Genomic DNA, 21,571 nt, shown 5'->3' on the forward strand with positions numbered 1-21,571 from the left:
TGGGTTCAAATGAAGTTCTCAGGATCCAAGCCCTAGCCATGGTAGCAGGAAGAACTCCAGTGTAACACTGGAATTAAGGCAGAAAAGAATTTCAAAAGCCAGGCTAGATGCAGAGACCAGGCCTACAGGATTAGGAGGCCGAATGTACACATTCAACAGGGAAGTGAGCTGCAAAACGACTTCAATCATTCCAGGCACAGCCACCAATGGGGGGAAACCTGAAACATTTGTTAGGGTTACACTAGGGTCAAGCTTTTCTTAGCCTCTTCAAACAATGACTAAGGCTATCTTTATGTTAACAATAGAGAGCCAGTTTAGTGGGGGACATAGTAACAAAGTAGAAAAACACTGCTTTCTGGACTTAGGGAGTGTGTTTTTCACTCTCCATCTGTAAGATTTGAAGGCCCTTCTTCTACCTCTCCCAGTCCATTCTCCTTCCTTCATTCTCCACATCATTAATGCAAATCCCCAATCCAGGGAGAGGCAGGGCCCTTTCTCTTCTGTTTCCAAGCCTCTGAGTTAGAACCGAGCTCTGCCCGTTTGACTCTGGGGCCCTTTGCTGACTGAGAAAAGGGAAACAGACAGTCTTCCTGCCCTGTAGTTGTGTGAAGGTAACGCTGGTGGCCTGGCACGCTGCAGAAGGCCTCATGACTGGGAATTGTTCCCTTCTTTCCCAGATTCATCTATCATCTCCTATCTATCTATTTATCTATGTATCTATGTATCAATGTATGTATGTATGTATGTATGTATCTATCTATCTATCTATCTTTCTATCTATCTATCCACCTACCTAGATATCTCTTTGCCAGTTCATGGGTGGACATGGGTGGACAGTTCAAGGCCAGGACACTCTCTTTAGCACTCTGCTACTTGAGCCACAGCACCAAGTCTGGCTTTGTGTGTGTGTGTATGCTACCGAGGAATCATACCCAGGGCTTCTTGCATGCTAGGCAAGCACTCTCTCACTAATCCATATTCCCAGCCCCCTCGTCTTTTCCTTAATGGTAGTTTTTACATAAGTATACTGCCATTTTATGTCCCCAAGTTTAATTTTCTGAATACAGGTTACTTCTATGAAACCTGACCTTCTCTTGCCCTGCCTGATTTGTGACTATTCTTGCATTGACCCCATAATAAAATGTAAATAAAGGCTGCTGAGAGCTTCAGTGTTCATCATATAAGGACACAGGCCTGGAACCCTGGAAGAGAAAAGCCATGGGCCTGAAATGAAGACAATGATGCAGTATGCTCAAGGAGCATATCTGAAAAATAAACCAGTAAATAAAAGGAGAATTGCATATGGTCTGTTTGCATTCAGGGAGGTAATATACACACATAACTAGGTAGGGCACTGATACATAACGTGGCCTTGTCTTTTTGAAAAAAATTTGTGCCTATCCCAGGACTTGAACACAGGGCCCACTGCATTCCTCAGCTGTTTTGCCCAAGGCTGAGGCTTTACCACCACCACAGATCCACTTCCAGCCATCTGTTCATTAATTGGATGTAACTGCCTCCCAGGATTTCCTGCCTGGTCTAGCCTCTGTTTCCTGCTCGGCTTTCTCTCTCAAAGCTAGAGCTCGATCCTCTGGGCCACTGCTCCACTTCTAGTTTTCTGGTGTTTTATAAGAGATAAGAGTCTGACAGACTTCCTGCTCAAGCTTACTTTGAAGGGCAATCTCCCAAAGAGGTTTCAAGCGTCTTTCCTCAGGGATTAACTGAGGAGCCCCTCCACACAAACCCTTAATCTAAATTTCAAGAGGCACTAGAGAAAAAGAGATACAAGAAGATGCTTCTAGTGTGTTCTAGATACTTAAGGTTGGAGACACACAACACTCATAATCATTAGATCATTTTATAGGCAAAAGGAGCAATGCAGACATTATGAGGATTGCTCTAGCTTTCAGTCCTCTCATCCTGAGTAGGAAAATTCACTGCAGCTCAATGTTAATTGACAGTGCTGGCATGTCCTCTGGACATTTGCTCCCAAATCCTGTGACACTCATTTGTCACTTTTGGCTACAAACCTGTGACCAGATGAGAAGATGAAGAGTGAAAATCCTTCTTAGAGAAAGCAGCTATGTAGAATATTGGGTAGTTAACCTATAAATTCAAATCATTGGAATGACCCTGTTAAGAAGTCAGATTTTCCAGATTAAAAAGTGAAGAAGAAAAGAAAGAATGTACCAGTGGCTTCTCACTTTAAAACCAGCTCCTTGGGAGGCTGAGATGTAGAGAACCTGAGTTTGAATCCAGTCAGCATAGGAAAATCCATGACACTATTATTTCTAAGAGATCACAGAAAGGTTAATGCACTACCCTTGAGCAAAAGGAGCTCAGGGACAATGCCTGATCATAGCTCAACCCCAGGAACTGACCACTCAAAAAGAGCCTGTACCGCCATGTCTTTGGATGTATGGATGTATTCCTATAGGTGAAGCTCCAGAGTAGTTATGATGAATGACACCAAGCTAGGAAATTTGTTTTCAGTAAAATGATTTCGTAACAGAGACTGCTTTCATGACAGTGTATAATCCAGGGCTCCCATCACTGTTCCCAGTGTAGCCTGAGGGTTTCTCTGCATTCCAGGCATGCTGGAAGAAGTCTTTCTCATTGTCTTGACAGGCAGACAAAAGCCCTCACTCCTGTACAGCTGTGTAACAAACAACTCCATCTGGGTCAGATAGTGGGGATTATTTTGGGCAGGCTCTGAAGGTCAGGAAAAAACAATTTCTTTGTACCCCAAACTATCTCTCTCCCCAATGCTCGGGGAGAGCACTGACAGGGAGCCTTCATTTGTGCCACCTCCTGTGGTAGGCCAAGTCCTGTGCACTTATCCTGCCTTTGTGAGACTATATTCCGGTGTTCAGATACAGTGTTCAATAAAATTCAGCAGTCCTTCTGGCAGAAAACTAGGGCACTGAACCTCATGAAATGTTTCATTGAGGGCGATGATGGTCCTATGATTCCTCTCCTAGGTTTCTGGAAGCTTGGGAAATCCAAGCACATAACTGATATCAAAGCTTCCTGTCATCAAGGGCTGGTGAATCTCCTCAGGTTTTGAAACCTTTGACCTCTCCTAGTTGAGCCCTGGGTGGCTAGGTATTGGATTTGAAAACAGGCCTGGGGTGCTGACCATGACCTCAGTACAGAAGCCCGTTGCTTTACCATTTTGTGTAACAGCATCAATTCTAGTCTGTGTGTGTGTGTGTGTGTGTGTGTGTGTGTGTGTGTGTGTGTGTGTGTGTGTGTGTGTGTGTGTGCACGTGCACATGCACGCAGGCTCATACACCATTCCTTGAGGTTGAAGTCAGTTGAAGTGAGGACCTGAGTACTGTACCTGAGCACTATAACTAGTTTCTCTTGTACAAGGTTAGCCCTCTCCCACTTGAGCCAGAGCTTTTTTTTTTAGTGATGTCCTGAGTAATCAAACCCAGGGTTTCATATATGAAAAACACTTTACTCCTAAGGCACATTCCCAGCCCTCTACTTCAGGTTTGTTAGTTTGTTTCTGTCTTTTTGTTGTTGTTATTGTAGGAGTTGACATCTGGGCCTGGGTGCTGTCCCTGAGCTCTTCAGCTCAAATCTTGTGCTCTACCACTTGAGCCAAAACGCCATTTCAGTTTTTCTGGTGGTCCATCAGAGCTAAGTGTCTGAAGAACTTTCTAGCTCAGGCTAGCTTTTAACCATGATTCTTGGATCTTATCCTCCTGAGTAGCTAGTATGACAGGCATGAGCAACAAACACCCAACTTCAACTTCAGGTCTCTTAGTGGTGAATTGGAGATAATAGGATCATAGTACCTTTTGTGTCTGGGATAGTTTGGAACCCAGATCCTCAGATCTCAGCTTCCTGAGAAGGCAGGATGACAACCTCAGCTATAGACCCCTAGGCTGTGACCTCTGCTGCAAGGGGGTCCTTGGTTCCACGTGGTGGAGTGCTAACCATGAGCCAAGAGTTAAGGGCCAGCACCCAGGCCCCTAGTTCAAGGTTCATGACTGAGAAAAAACAAAATAAAACAATTGTCTGCAGGAGACAACTCATTACTCTTCAGAAATACATAATTTTTCCCTGTCATGGAGACATATCTGAGAGTCAATATTCTTGTCTGCATAATCATCTCAGTTGTAGAACTCTTACAAGGACCTGATGAAAGAATGCACCCTGTGAAGGACTCAGCACAGAGCACTGTATGAAGGACTCAGTACATAGCTCTATTCAACAAGCTGTCATTAGAATTATAGTGACAATTCTTCCACCTATGTCATCTTTTACATTTATGACATCCTATTACATAGCATATAGATTTGCATCTGAATTATACATCCTACCTGTCACTGAGCACTTTCAAAGAAAAAGAAAATGTGTGTCACACTCAGCTTCTAACTCCACAATTACATTTTTGGCAGTGCTGGGATCTAAACTCAGGGCCTAGAAGGTTCTATTCATGAATGAGTGATGGTCAGCATAGCAGCCTCTAGCCAATTCAGCTGCCAGGCCTTTCCTAGGCCCTGAGATTACAGCCCCAGATGCTGACCCCCATATCGCACTTAGTATAGTTATTCATTTTATTTTTGTTTTTTTCATTTATTTACCATTTATCTTATTGACGGTTATTACACATGAAATATTTATTACATTTATTACATAGGATATAGATTTGCCTATGTATGCAACTTCACACCTGACATGCAGGACTTTCACAGAAAAGGAAAACATGAGTCACCATGGACTTCTTACTGCACGATTCAATTTCTGTCAGTGCTGGCATCTAACTCACAGCCTACAAGGCCCAATTCATGACTGGGTGAGTGTCAGCATGCAAGCCTGGAGCATATTTAGCTGACAGTCATTTCCAGCACCTGAGATCGAGCCCCAGGCATGGACAAAATAGGAACAGATTGCCATTCAGATAGTATTACACAATAAAATATAGATCTTTATAGAGTGCCAGAGATGTCTGTACATTCTTCAGTTATATTGACTACATTTCTACCAATTCTTGGATATTTAGTATACTTCCATATAATTAATATTATTCTTTTCATAACTTAATGAATTATCAATTAAATCATCCACTGTCTGGAAAATATTGCGTCCGTGTAATAATATTCTTTGAATGTTTTTAAAAAAACTCATTAAAATCCATTGACCTTCTAAAATCACTCTGTCTAATTGTACAGTAGTATTCAGAAACAGCCAATTCCACCTTGCCATTCATAATCTTCCATCGGTATTCCTATGAATAGGAATGAGACTCTTAAGATCTTCCTCCATTGGTAGGGGACAGGAAGGGGCTTCCAACACAGGGCCTATGTTGCCGTGTTGGCCTATGGCTTTCCTGGTAGCCCGCCAGCCTTCAGCGAACCCAGGTTACCGACATTTTTCAAATGTGTCATTCAGACACAGGATGGTCACCTTGCAAAGCAAACAAATGTAAAACTGGCAACCATCTGCAAGTTGCCATTTTTTTTTATTTTTCTGTGTCACATTAATTTTTTTTTTCCTGTCAGCCTTTGGGGCCCAGAAACCCAAGTTCGGCTGTGGGTCCAGTGGCTGCACCCCAGCCTAGAATGATCACAGTTGCGGCAGAATTGCCACGACCTGAGTTCAAGCTCTGTGCTTGACAAAATAAAAATAAATAAACAGGTACATATATTCATACATTAAATATATTTAAAATATTATGAGGCTCCTTGGCTTGATATCCATGTCCTTTATTCTGCCTGGCCTGGGAATTGACCTCAGTGTCTGGGTAAATCTGCAGCACTGTGGGGGATGGGGAAGTTCATTGTGCTGGAAGACAAGAAAGCCAGGCCTGTTCCTAGGGCCTGAATTCAAGTCCTAGCACTTAAAAGATTAATATACATATACATTTTAAACATATGATTTATATTTACATACACATATTTACTGCATATTAAGGTTAGTGTATTCATTTTATTTTGTGTTTTATTTATTTTTTATGTATTTTAGTGAGCATGATTATATATACCATTTTTTGCATCCTATTACATAAGACATAAATTTGCCTACATATTCTACATCATTCCTGAGACCCAGGACTTTCACTGATAAGGAAAACAAGTGGGACAATTGGTTTGTCCACCAGGATTAAGTTTTTGGCAGTTCTGTGACTTGAACTCATGAATTCACTTCATGAATGGTTAAATGTTAGCACAGTAGTTTGATGCAAGTGAAGTTGGCAGGCAAAATTGAGGACCTGAGATCAAGTCCTAGGAATGGCCAATATATAAACAGATAGATGTTTAGATTGCACTGTGTGTGTGCATTTTTGTGTGTATTTACATATGTATATACATCCATAAATATATACAGACAGATAGATATTTATGTAGATTCTAGTGTATAACCCTATATAAAGAGTGCTGTCTATATCTTATTTTTAATATATTCTATTACTACCAATTATTTGGTCTAAAATTATGCCTCTATTAATTAATCACAGTAGAACAGTTAATAAAGAATTAATCAATGACCTATATTTATTACATACAATCTTATACTAGAATGACTAGCTAATTAGTAATTCAATTAGTACATTTCAAACATTTTATTAGTGTTCCAATACATAGGAACAAGTTTCCTAGATCTTCGGCCATGTGTAGGTGCAGTCCCAGGATTGAACTCAGGGCCTACGTATCTGGATTGGACTCAGGCTTTACTGATACCCCACCAGCTTTTGTCATGCAAGGTCACATACAATTAAAAGACTAGTCATTGAGATCAAGGAGGGTAACAGTGCTGAGGAAACAAATGTAAAACAGTTGTGTAAAACTTCCTGGGGTTTTCCTCCTCCATTTTTGTTGGTTTGATGTACTTTTGCCAGTGCTGGGAGTTGAACTCGGGTCCTAGGTTCCCTGGATCATCTGTGGGTATAGAAGCTGCATCCCAGGCTATCATAATCATGGTTTAAGACACAATAAAATGGTTCGTTGAGTAAAAGGAGCTCAGGGAAAATGTCTAGGCTAACAGTTCAAGCCTCAGAACCTGCTACAAAAAAGAGCCATTAACTCCATATGTCTGAGGATGTATGCATGTATTTGTATCAGTGAACATCCAGAGGTTCTATGAAGAAACCCAGCTAGGAAATTTGCTTTGAATAGAATGGTTTCATATTACAGACAGTGATTTCAAAACAGTGCATATTCCGGGGTTACCCTCACTGTTCCCAGAGTAGCATGAGGGGTTCTCCATAGCCCAGTCTGCTACAGGAAGTCTGCCTCACTTTTGTAACAGGCAAACAAAAAGCCTCACTCCTGTACAGCTGTGTGACAAACAATTCATCTGGGCCATTTAGTTAGGATGAGTGTGGGCAGGCTCTGAAGGTCAGGAGAAAAAGGCCTCTTTGTACCTCAAGCTATCTCTCTCACCAGTGCTCTGTTTTGACAGGAAGCCTTCATTTGTGCCACCTCCTGTGGCAGGCCAAGTTTCCTGCACTTATTCTGTCTTTGTGACTATGTTTCAGTGTTGAAACAAACTACTACCATTAATTCAAGAGTTCTTCTGGCAGACAATTGGGGAGCTGAACCTAATGAAATGATTCATTATTGGCAACGGTGCCTCCGTGTGTGTGTGTGTGTGTGTGTGTGTGTGTGTGTGTGTGTGTGTGTGTGTGTGTGTGTGTGTGTGTGTGTGTGTGTGTATACCAGTCCTGGTGCTTGAACTCAGGAACTAACCACTGTATCTGAGTTTCTTCTGTACAAGGACAACACTCTACCACTTGAGCCACAGTGCCACTTCAGGGATTGACCTTTTCTATGGATGTGGTACTGAGTATTCAAACCCAGGGTTTCACACATGCAATGCAGTCTACCCCTAGGAAAAATTCCCAGTACTCCACTTCAGATTTCTTTCTTTTCTTGTAAGTTGGAGGAGTTGAAGTTTGGGCCTGAGTGCTGTCTCTCATCTCTTCAGCTCAAATCTAGCGCTCTAGCACTTGAGCTACAGGGCCCCTTCAGGCTTGCTGGTGGTTTTTGGAGATAACCATCTCAAGGAATTTCCTGCCAGGGCTGGCTTTGGACCATGATCTGAAATTGCTTTGAACCAAGATCTTCAGCTTCTTAAGCAGCCAGGATGATAGACCTCAGCTAAAGACACCTAAGCCCTGCACTTTGCTGCAAGGAGGTCCTTGGCTCAGCATGGTAGAACTTTAGCCATGAGCCCAAGAAGAAATTCAACACCTAGGCTGTGAGTTCAAGGTTCATGATGGTGAAAATTAAACCAAAACAATTGTCTGCAGGAGACAAGTCACTAGAGCTAAATACATACATAAATTTGGCCCTGCCCTGGGGACATATCTGAGCCTCAACTTTCTCATCTGCACAATCATCTTACTTGTGTAGCTCTTATAAGAACCAGATGAATGAATACTACTCGTGAAGGACTCAGCACATAGCACCCCGTGAATGACTCAGCACACAGTACCCCATGAATGATCCAGAACCCCATGAAGGACTGAGGACCAAGCACCCCAGGAAGGTTTCTTCACATTGCTGTATCATATAAACTGTCATTAGATTTAAGGTGCTTTCATCAGTATCACCACTCTTTCACATACACGTCACAAACCACACAAGTTCACATCTTATGGTTTAGGTGGGTATTTTTTTGTGGGGAGTATCATCAGCCTCGGGATTTCACTCATAGGTTGGAGGTACTGTCCGAAGAACTTTTCCTCAAGGCTAGAGCTCTACCATTTTGAGGCACAGCTCAGAGCCTTGCAGACTTCCTGTCAGGGCTGAGTTTTCAACCCACCAGTGTCTGATCTCATTCCGCAAGCAGCAAGGGGTGAGCCAGCAGCATCTGGTTCCATGGTGCTGGGTTGCAGCTGTTGACCTCTGGCTAAGTCATGTTAGGTGGCATCCATTGGCTTCAGACTCCCAGCTTGCTCTGTGATGAGGTATTTGAAATCCTGGCCTTCTATACTTGCAGTCAGAATATTCTAACTTGTTTTTGGTGCCAGTCCTGGGGCCTGAGTAAGGGCCTAAACACAGTCCTTAAGCTTCCATGCTCAACACCAATGCTCCACTTCTTGAATGGCAGCACTACTTGTGGTTTATTCTGTGCATGTGATATTGTGGAATGGATCCCAGGGCTTCATACATACTGGGCAAGCACTCTACCACAGAGCCCCAGGAATGACAAGTGTAGAAATAGATATGTAGATTGTTACACACACACACACACACACACACACACACACACACACACACACACACATATATACACATACATATATAAGTATATATATGTATGTATAAAACAAGACAGGGATGTCTGTATAGTAATTAATTATATATACTATATTACTCCCAATTATCAAGAAATTATTCCTTCCTTTATTTAAGTATTATGGTTGAATACATAATAAAGTATTAATTGAAAATTAGTCAATATACTATAATTATTGTGCATAATTTTATAATATAATCATACACTAAATACTAATGTAATTATTACTTTGCAACATTCCATTTGTATGGATATATATCAGAATGCATATCTTAGGCTCTCCCGCCATTCATAGGTGGCAGTCCTGGGATTCACACCCGGGCCTAGGTTGTTGATTTTGGCTATGGCTTCCCTGATAGCCCACCAAACTTCAGCAGTGCAAGGTCATGTACACTTTCCAGGCCCTGTCATATAGAACCAGAATGGTTGCAATGCAAAGAAAAAAACATATAAAACCGCCTTCTGGAACTTCCCAGTTTTATCCTTCTCCTTTGTTTTCAGTTTTGGGGCCAGAACTCTGGGTCTGGGTGCTGTGCCTCAACTCTTCAGCTCAAGGCTATCGCTCTACCACTTGAGCCATAAGACTACTTCCAGTTTTTTCTACTTATGTGGTGCTGAGGAATCTAACCCAGGGCCTTATAGATGCAAGGCAAGCCCTGTTTACTGAGCCATCTTCCAAGAACTTCTACTTTTTTTATGGTCCCAAGATTTGAACTCAGCTCCTAGGATCTCAGGATGGGCTGTGGGTCCAGAGGCTGCACAGCAGCCTAAGATGATCAAAACTGAAACAGAGTTGCACGAGCTGAGTTCAAGCCCCAGGCATGGCCAAGAAAATATTAAGGCACTGGCTTGGAATTTGCACTGTTTTTCTGGCAGGCCTGGGATTTGAACTCAGGGTCTGGGTAAATCTGTGGTACTATGGGGGAGAGTAGGCTCGCCGTCATTGAAGACAAGAATTTCAGCAAGAATTTCTAGGGCCCAATTTCAAGCCCCAGTACTGAAAAAAATAATATCTATATATGAGATCTATTTACGTGCATGGGTTTAAAACTTATGACATTTATTACCCTTATTTTTATTTTATTTAGTAATATTACATATATAGCATCTATTTCATATATTACATCTTATCACATGAATCTATTTGCATATGGATTATACATCATACTGAGACCCAAGACTTTCACAGACAAGGAAAAAATGTGTCAAAATTGGCTTCTGACTCAACATATAAAATTTTGGCCATGCTGGGATTTGAACTCACAGCCCACAATGCCCAATTCATGAAAGGGTCAGTTGTAGAACAAAAGCCTTTGGCAAACTGAGCTTCCAGCCAGTTCTGAGGACCTGGGAACAAGCCATAGTAGTGGCTGATAGAGAGAGATAGAGATAGAGATAGAGATATATCTCTATCTATCTATCTATCTATCTATCTATCTATCTATCTATCTATCTATCTATCTATCTATCTAAATGTCTCCAGAGATATAGATATATCTCTATCTATCTATCTATATCTCTACAGAGATATAGATACATATCTCTTCAGAGATATAGATAGACAGATAGATAGATCGATAGATAGATAGATAGATCGATAAATAGATAGATAGATAGCTGTAGATGCATGAAATAAGAGAGAGATGTCTGTATACTATGAAATTACATATACGATATTACTATTGATTACTGGGAATTAAATTATTCCTTCCTTTTTTAAGGATCATGATTGAATACATAATAAATTATTAATTGAAAATTAGTCATTGTATTATAAATGTTGTGAATAATTTTATAATATAATTAAACACTAACTACTAATTTAGTTGTTACTTTTATAACATTCCATTTGTATAGCTGTACATGGGAATGGGATTTTAGAATCTCTGCCATTCATTAGTGGCAATCCCACGATTCGACCTCCAGACCTAATCTGACAGTTTTGGCTATGCTTCTTTAATAGTCCGCCAAACATCAGCAATGCAAAGTCATGTACTCTTTCTTGCCTTGTCATTTACATCCAGGATGGTCACAATACAAAGGGGAAAAAAGTAAAAAACCACCTCTTGAACTTCTCAGTTTTATGCTTCTCTTTTTTTTTTTGCCAGCCCCAAGATTTGAACTAGGGTCCTAGGATCCTAGGGTTGGCTGTGGCAGAGATGCCAAGACCTGAATGTAAGCACTGTGTTTGGGCAAAAAAATAATAATTATTATAAGGCCCTGATTTGGAATTTGCAACATTTTTCTGGCAGGCCTTTTATTTGAACTGAGGGTCTGGATAACTCTGTGACACTATGGGTGAAGGGGAAAGGCTCATCGTCCTTGAAGACAAGAAATTCAGATAAGTTCCCAGGGCCTGAAATGAAGCCCAGCACTGGAAAAAAGTAATATTAATATATGAGATCTATTTTCGTGCATGGGTTTACTGCGTATGATCTTTATTACCCTTGTTTATTTAGTACTATTACCCATATTAATAGTTCTTTTATTACATCATATCACATAGCATATATTTGCATATGGATTATACATCATACTGAGACCCAGGACTTTCAAAGAGAAGGAAAAAAAAGTGTCAAAATTGGCTTCTTACTCCACGAATAAATTTTTGGCCATGCTGGGATTTCAAATCACGGACTACAATGGCCAGTCCATAAATGGGGTCACAGTCTTAGCACACCAGCCTCTGGCAAACTGAGATCCAGAAAGTTTTGACGACCTATGATCAAGCCATAGGAATGATCTTTCTCTCTCTCTCTCTCTCTCTCTCTCTCTCTCTCTCTCTATATATATATATATATATATATATATGGATAGATAGATAGATAGATAGATAGATTGATAGATAGATATAGATAGATATAGATATAGATATATAGATATAGATATATCTATAGATATATATATATATATAGATATAGTTATATAGAGAGATATATCTATATATCTCTATATATCTATAGATTTATAGATATATAGAGATACATATATAGATATATATAGAGAGATATATCTATATCTCTCTATATATATCTATAGATCTATAGATATATCTATAGAGATATATCTATAGATATATCTATAGATATCTATAGATATATCTATAGATATATATATATAGAGAGAGAGAGATCTATAGAATATAGATATATATCTATATATAGAAAGAGACATAGATAGATAGATAGATAGATATGTATATATATATGCATACAGAGAGAGAGGGAATGTGAGGATATTAAATTATATATACTATAACCAATTATTAGTTATTAAATTATGCCTCCATTTAATGAAGTATCATGTTTGAATACTTATAAAAGCATTAATTAAAAATTAGTCAGTATCCTTCCATTAGGGGAATCATACCGTGGTGCTAGAATGGAAGATATAAATCCAATAAATTTTCTGTGGCATTCTAAAATAGAATCATGAATTTACTGCAAATTTAATTGTTACTTGTATTACATTCCATTAGCATTCACATGAATATGAATGAGTTTTTCAGGATCTCCTTCCATTTGTGGGTGGCAGTCCTGGCTTTCAAACTCCAGGCCTGATTAGTTACTTTCGAATGCAAACCATTAGAATGACACCTTGAAGATTTCAGATTGTTAAAATTACAAAAAAGCACAAAAAGAAGACAAGAATCAAAGGAGCCAGGGCTTCTGCCTGTAATCCTAGCTCCTCACAAAGCTGAGATGTAGAGAATGACAATTTGAATTCAGCCGTGGCAGGAAAGCCTGAGACACTCTTATTTTTAAGAGATCACAGGAAAAAAATAACATGAATGAGGCTGTGGCTCAAGGACAGAGTGCTACCATTGAGCAAAAGGAGCTCAGGAACAGGGCCTAGACTCATAGAACAAACCTGGAACTGCCCTCCCTGCCCCCCACAAAAAGGAGGCAATAACTCTATATCTCTGTGTATGGATGGATGATGTAAGGATGATGGGCATTCAGCAGGTTGCCCATGCCCAGTCCCCCAACCTGGGCAAGCTGGAACAAGCCCTCAGAGAGTACTAAGTCTGAGCTGGATGCTTGAACAAAGTATTCTTCTCTGCCATTTAATAACTGAAGCCTTAAGTTCTGGCTGAGGTGTCCAATCAGGACACCTAGCAGCCAGCCACTGCCTCCAGGGAGATCACAGTAACTAGACTGTAGGAGTTGTCAAAGTTTCTGGCTCCATATTCTCTATCCCTCTGAAGGATGTGAGCCTAGACCTCTGGGGCCTAGTGGCTATCACTCATTTATCATTCTCATTGCTGAGTCACAGTCTGGTCCAAAATCTTGGCAAAGATATGAAATAGCAATATATATGCCGAAAGGGATATGCCAATAAATCTCACCCTCATAACTCCCGTTAGAAGGGAGCCATTGGCTGCGAATGTGGCTTAGTGGTAGAGTGCTTACCTAGCATGCACTAAGCCCTGGGTTCGATTGCTCAGTACCACAGAAAGAGAAAAAGCCAAAAGTGGCACTGTGGCTTAAGTGATACAGTTCTAGCCTTGAGCAAAAGAAGCTCAGGAACATGTCCAGAACTTGAGTTCAAGCCCCAAGATTGGCAAAAAAATAAGTGAGCCTGATGAGACATATTCTTCTGGGAATCAGAGGATGGCCGAGGTTATAGGTAAGAGGTACGGTAGAGGGTAAGTGTTGGTGTTTAACCTCTGTAAGCTACTCGGGAGACTTAGATCTGAGGATCCCAATTGCAAGCAGGAAAGTCTCTATGAGACACTTTTCTCCAATTAATCACAAAAAGACAGAAGTAGAGTTGTGGTTTAAGTACTAGAGTGCTAGACTTGAGCACAAAAGCTCAGGGATGGGATGGCATCCAGGCCATGAAATCAAACCCTAGGACTGGCACACACTTGCACACACACACACACACACACACACACACACACACACACACACACACACACAAGATAGAGCATTTGCCAATCAGCCTGCACAAGTTCCATCTCTAGCAACTCAATATGAAAAGAAAGTGGGAGAAGGGAAGGAAATACTTGCTCCAGGAGGTGATATAAGCAGTGCCAAAATTCCACAGGAGTTCTAAGATGTGGATTCAGGGCAGACGGCCTCAGGCATAAGGTACAGCATGGGCAAAGATCCTGAGGTGTAGAGCAGTTGGTGTGGGTGGAATGAAGGTTCTGTGGCTTAAAGCAAGTATGGCAGGACATTCAAGGCTGAGTCACAGGTAGGGCAGAGGGTGGAGTCCCACAGGGGCCAGGGTGAAGATTAGCTCGGCTTTTTCTCAGGGACCCCATCCATTTCCTGTGGCTGGAATCGTATTTTTAACAGTTCCTGACCTTCAGACCTCCTTTGCATGTAGAAGTCAGGGCAAACGCAGGGAAGAAGGCTTGCTTGACCCGTTGCAACAATGAGAAGTACAAGTTGTCATGTCTAAAACGAACTTTACAACTTTGCAGGGGGGGGAGGATTGGGTGGGGTGCCGAGGGGAGGCTGGGAAGGGATGGGAAGGGGAAACAAAGGAGGAGGCTACAATGCTTGATAAGAAATGTACTCATTATCTTGCGCATGTAATTTTAACCCCTCTGTACAGTATTTTCACAATAAAAAGAAAATAGAAAAGAAAAGCTTCTAGCCCAATGCCACCAGTGGCTCAACCCCTGTAAATCTTAGCTACTCAGGAGACTGAGATAGAGATCTTTTGAGAAGCCAGCTAAGGGGAGGAAAGTTAGTGAGACTCTTCTTGCCGATGAACTACTAAAAGCCAGAAATGGAGCTGTGGCTCAAGTGGTAAAGTGCTAACCTTGAGTTAAAATGTTAAGAGACCAGAGCCCAGGCCCTGAGTTCAAGCCCCAGTGCTGACACAGAAAAAGTAAAGAAAAGCTTTCAGGAGCTCCTAGTCCACTGTGGTGAAAGACTAGTCCTCAGAAGACTGAGATGTGAGGACCACGGTTCAAAGCTAGCCCAAGCAGGAAAGTCCGGGAGACTCTGATCTCCAAGGAACCTCAATAAAACCGGAAGTGGCTCTGTAGCTCAAGTGGTAAGCTGAAGAGCTTAGGGACAATGGCCAGGCCCAGAGTTCAATACCCATGACCAACCTCTTGCCTGCTTGTACCTCTGTGGCTCTAGGCAGAGTACTTTCCAGTGGGCCCCTAAGGGTCTCCCAATGTCTAGGTGTCCTACAAGTCTTGGGAGCAGCCTGTTTGGAGGCCATTGTCTACAGAGAAAGACATAGTACCAGAAAAGGGTGGAGCCTTTGGGCATAGAGATAATCAGAATGGCATCTGTCATGGATGTGATATGGATCTGAGTAGCAAATTGACGTCTCAGACCACAGTTCTGAGCCAGGAGGGGCAGAAGCTGCAAGATGTCATATCGGGTAATGCTCATTCATGAGGGTATCACAAGAGTGTGAATTTGTCAGGCACACCTTGGGCAAGTGTTGAGTTGGGCTCATGAAAGACTTGTAGGCTCAGGAATCCACAGCCAGCTGGCTGATGCTTGTAGCAGTAGCTGTCCCTGGAGTCCCAGGGCCCAGAGGCCTGCTTTCTTCACCAGTGCTCAGGGACACATGAAGGTCTGCAATCGTGGGCCGACTACAAATGAGCATCCATAGTGCCCTCTCCTTAGTCCTGTGGCCTAGTGCACAAATGGAGGGACTGGTTCCATGGAACTTACTTCCATGGCCCAGACCCCTCAGCCCAAGAAGGATTTAGGCAGAAAACACTTGATATGCCTGTAGAGTTTACTGTGACAATGCCTCAGGACTGCCCCCAGTTCTAGCTCAGCTCATCATTACCACCTTCCTGTGTATGTGTTTGGTGTGTGTGTGTGTGTGTGTGTGTGTGTGTGTGTGTGCGCGCGCGCGCACACGCGCGCGTGCGTGCGCACACGTGAACGCATAAGCACCTTGGTTCTAGGGCTTGATCTCAGGGCCTGGGCTCTGTCCCTCACATTTTTCATTCAGGGCTAGCACTCTACCACTTAAGCCACAGCTTTTCTTCCAGCTTTTGGGTGGTTATTTGCAGAAGAGAGTCTCACAGACCTTTCTAACTGGGCTGCCTCTGAATGGCAATCCTCAGATCTCAGACTCCTGATGAGCTTGGAGTATGAGAGCATGAGCTATTAGCATCTGGCCACACTTCCTTTCTTGGCTAAAACAGATTACCTCTCTCCCAACTGAGCACCCATCTACAGCTACCCCTCCTATACCTGGCTTCAGATGAAACATAACCTCCTCCCCTGAGGAAAAAGAATGGGATCAGGTTTGAGTTTTATGTTCTTCACAGTCAGAGGCTGGTGGAAGCCGATGTGGAGGTCTGAGATCTGGGCCAGGGAAAATAGATAGCTGTTAGAACAGAAGAGTGTAGGAAAAGACATCCATGCAGCTGGATGCCAGTGGCTCATGCCTATAATCCTAGCTACTCAAGGCTGAGGCCTATGGATCAATCAACATTCAAAGCTAGCCTGGGCAAAGTCTTATCTTCAAAGAATCACGAAAAAGATGGGAAGCAGAGCTACTCTAGTTCAAGTAGTACAGCACCAACCTTGTGCAAACAAGCTAAAGATACCTAGGATACCACCTAGGCTCTGAGTTCAAGCCCTGGTAAACACACACACACACACACACACACACACGCACACACACACACACACACACACACACACACACACACACATCATTAGCAGGTGTCAGTGGCTCATACCAGAAATCCTAGCTACTCAAGTGGTTGAGCTCTTAAGGCAGCAACTTGAAGCCAGCCCAGGCAGGAAAGTATGTGAGACTCTTCTGTCTACTCAGCTACTAAAAAAGATGAAAGGTGAGCTATGGTTCAAGTGTCAGAGTGTAAGCCTTGAACAAAGAAAGCTCAGGGACAGTGCCAAGCTCTGAGTTCTAGCTCTAAGATTTTTTTAAAGACACCCTACACCCCATTCAGGCCATAAATTCTGATTTTGGTCTTCCTAGATCTCACCTCTGCTCCTGCCACTTGCACAGCACAAGTGGTCAGTGTGTGGCCAGCACTGGGTAAAGAAGTAAACTTACACAAGGGGGACATAGCCAGGTCAAGGATAATGCCCCAGAAAATTGAGGCACTGGCCATACCAGTCTCTCATCCCGTAGTTCTCTGGCCCTGGAGCTCAAAGTCTGTGCCTCTGTATTCTGGACATCTGGAATTGTCTAGAGGCCCTGCTAGCGTCGGAAGATAGACTTGCTGTGAAAAGATTTGTTGACATTTCCTAGCCATCGACCAATATTTTCAAGCCACCTTGGCCTCACCTCCCATGTAACCCCGGATCACCCTTGCTGGGTTAGCCTTCAGTCAGCTATCAAGCTCGAGTTGGTCAGAACAACTGGCAACCATCCTTCTCCCCACTCCACTGCCAGCTGGCTGGGAGTGGGACATACAGTACAGCCAGAGGCCCAGCTGAAAAAAAGGACGTTGCATGACTGACCCTGCCCCCCCAGAGGCAGTGGAGAACATATGCCAGCTGGCCCTGCTGACACAGAATACTCTGGAGGTGGACAAAGATATGGATAGCCAAACTTGGGCTCCAAAGGAAAAGTGGAATATTTAGGTCTCTGACAATTTAAGACTCATTGTAGATACTGATAAGGGGCTAAAGGCAAGGTTGCAATGGAGAAATGGCACCATCCGAATATAGGAATAGGCAGACAGGCACTCAGGAAGTGGACAGAGAAAAATGAGGGAAAAATACACACACACACACACACACACACACACACACACACACACACACACACACACACACACACACACACCCCAACGGGTAGCCCAAGGTCTCAGCAGTCCTTGAGCACATGAATATTCCAACCCCCAAGAAGATGGCAGTATTGTTCTCTGAACAACTGTAGACAAAACTCAGAGCCTCTCACACACAGCAGGACATTTCCTACTATACACACAGCTTTTTGCCAGAATTTGTTATTTTTTATTTCAGTTTTCTCAAGGCTAGCATTTTATTGCTTATACCACAGCGCCATTTCTATCTTTTGCTCGTTACTTTCAAATCAGAATCTAATGGACTTTTATTTTGGTCTGCTTTCAAACCACAATCCTCAGATTTCATCTTTCTGATTAACTAGGATTAAAGACATGAGCTATCAGTGTGGCTTCTACTTTTTCCTCTATAGTTATCTAATGCACATACTTAGATAGCAATGTAAACCTGAGAGTATAGAAGCAAGATGTACAGTGATGATACTGTCCTGTCAGAAATTCAAGTTAGTAATGTAAATTTCTTCATAAGACCATAAACAAAAAATACCATGATACTGTGTAAGAGAACTCACTATTGAACATATGAGCTTTAAGAGCTTTCTAATAGATCCATTATTTATTGTTACCTAACATTATTAAAATGTATGAGGCATTAGTAAAATAGAAGTCCTATGCATGACTACATAAATTCATTTTTTTTAAAGACACTTGTTTTCATCTAAAAAAGTAGGCCTGTCTATTGTCTTCATGTGATTTTGATGATTGAAGGTGCTTAGTGAGAAGGTGAAAATGTATTAGTAGTCCTAAACTATCAATTCTCAATTTTTCTTCTTGGAGAATATAATGATCAAAGCAGTAGTTCAGAATCAGCAAGCAATAGTTCAGAATCATGCTTCCAGTGCAAGTGGATCACCAGTAAGAAATCCTCAATACCATTTTACACAAAGTTTTGTCACAGATACAATCTGCCTGCCTTCTCTAGCTGCTTTACTAGCTTGGACCTATTTCTTTATTGTACAGGAAAAGTGTGATTCAACTGATTTCAGTCAGATCTGTTACTATAATTACCCAGGATTTAGATTCTTGTCTGTAATTTGGTCAAAGCTATGTCTCTTTATGTAGGCTACTAAAATGTATTTACTAATTTCAAGTAAATACATAAGTTCTATTTCAATCTTTTTAAAAAATACAATTTTGTTTGCTCTATCAATTGATCAGAGTCATGGATTTTGTGGCTAGCTAGGTCACTGCACATCTCTATCTCTCTTCCTTTCTCTATTTCATGGTTCTCATAGATAATATGTTTGCTCCATAATTATCCTAATTTATTTTGCTTTTATATTTTTGGTTGCATCATTTCAACTTTTTGTTCTGCCACTTCCCAAATCATTTATATAGAAGGCATTATTTCATATTTTCTCATTCCTAGAATAAGATGCACATGAAGATATCACTGGTCCTCATTTTCAGCCTGTACCTTTGAATACGGGGGAACATCTTTCCTCTGTTCTCCATCAATTCCCTACTCTCCAGTTAGAATAATTTCAAATAGTAAAATTAGAAAAAGAGAATAAAAATCATGGTGAAAAAAGATATGCAGAAAATTCACCGGATATTTCTGACCAGTTCAACCAATGTGAACTATTAGGGAAATACATGGAAACCTCATTCCCACTGGCTCTCAAAGTCTCTGGTTAGTCAATTCTTAGGAAGATGAGGAACAGGATGAAAAAGTAAGGAATAGTATCAATTGCAAGACAAAAAATGGAGAAGGATCCAAGTAAATTTCTTCATTGGGCTACTGAAAATATTAAGCTTACTACAGTGCAGAGACTACTTTTCAAAAAGGCCACTCATGTGAATAATAGGGGATGATGATGAGTATACCCCTCTTCATCAGGGAGCCTACAGTGGACACTTAGACATTGTCCGTGAGTTGGTGACTCAAGTGGCAAATGCAATAACTGTAGATGGCTGGACACGTCTGCACAGTGTATATATGTGGAATAATACCAGAGTGGCTTCTTTCTTACTTAATCATGATACAGACACCAATGTCAACTAAAGGCCTCTTGACCCCCTTACATCTTGCTGTTGAGAATTGAGATAGCGAAGATACACTGGATCTCCTTCTGTTGAACCATTATATAAAACCAGGTGTGAAGAACAACTTAGAAGAAACTGCATTTGAAATTGCCCAAAGGATAAGTATTTACCACTACCTCTATGAAGTTGTGGGAGGCTGTACAAATTGTTCTCTTAAGTCCTAATGGTCGGGTTAAGTTTCTTAAATTTCAAAAATGCAAGTCCATCCTTTGTGTCCATACAAAATATTTCCACAATCCAAATAAGGGCAATATCTTTTTTTTTTTTTTTTTTTTGCTCGGTCATGGGGCTTGCACACTGGCCCTGGGCGCTATGCCTGTGTTCTTCAGCTCAAGGTGAGTGCTCTACGGCTTGAGCCACAGCTTCACTTCCAGGTTTCTAGTGGTTTATTGGAGATAAGAGTCTCAAGGACTTTCTTTCCTGGGCTGGCTTTGAACCATGAACCTTAGATCTCAGCCTCCTGAGTAGCTAGGATTATAGGAGTGAGCCACCAGAGCCCGGCAACATCAATACTTACTGTAAAAATTCATGAATTCCGTGGAATTCTTCAAAGTGAATTGCCTGCATTGGATGTCAAAATGTATTCAAGAGTTTTTGTTTATATGTATAATGATTTCTGCAAAGTTTGTGATTTTTTAATCAGAAATAATTTTAACGTATCTGTTGAAATGAGTAGTACAGAAACTAAAGTATTTCCGGTGCTTGTCTGAAAAAGAATATTTTAAAATATTCTATATTCTATGTTTTTATAATGTTCATAATTTATTTTATTCTTTCCTAGATATACTTTGAATTCTATATTATTTTATAATACATAGGTTCATTAATGTGTCCTTTCAGATTGTATTCGATATAGAAAGTCGTAGATTCCTTTTTTTCCTAGGTCCTAATATTATTTTTCTTTGGGATAAAATGACAATTTTGTCTAATTTCAAAAGTTTTGTAAAGTTTATGCTATGTAAACGCCTTTCTGAGGTGAAGATTTAATACACTAATGTCAAACTAAATTTAATTAAAAGGAATTACGTTTGTTGTTACACTTGTTATTTTGTAATCAACTTTTTAATAACTGTTTTTCATTTCTTGCATCTGAAGAATGAAAAATATGGAATACTTCACAAATTTTCATATCATCCTTGTGCAATTGCCATGTTAATCTCTGTAGTGTAATTTGGGAATACGTGCTGCTGAAGCATGTAGTATCTTCTAAATTTAAGTAGTTAATGATGAAATCTTTATACAGGCTTATATCCATGGGTGCCTACTTGGAACAAGGAATCCTTATTGTTCCTAACAATGCTATTATTTCCCTAAAATTCTGTGAATAGGGGAAAAATTATATGTTCAATTAATTGCTCACATTTGCAATTTTTTGTCAATGACAATTTTAAGTCTTTTTCATTTGGAATTTGATCATACTTTCAATAATTTGTAGCTAGGTCCAAAGGTGATGGCTTTTTCAAGTACTTATTGATCCAACTGACTTAGGTT

General features: G+C 41.0%; 1 pseudogene; it reads right to left on the reverse strand.

Annotated features, from left to right (window-relative positions):
• Positions 1 to 21,179: 21,179 nt before the first annotated feature.
• Positions 21,180 to 21,276, reverse strand: LOC138835221 (U6 spliceosomal RNA; annotated as a pseudogene).
• Between the last annotated feature and the right edge of the window lie 295 nt (positions 21,277 to 21,571).

The sequence above is a fragment of the Dipodomys merriami genome, unplaced genomic scaffold (assembly GCF_024711535.1).
Source record: "Dipodomys merriami isolate MVZ:Mamm:240054 unplaced genomic scaffold, mDipMer1.0.p SCAF_230, whole genome shotgun sequence".
Lineage (NCBI taxonomy): Eukaryota > Metazoa > Chordata > Mammalia > Rodentia > Heteromyidae > Dipodomys > Dipodomys merriami.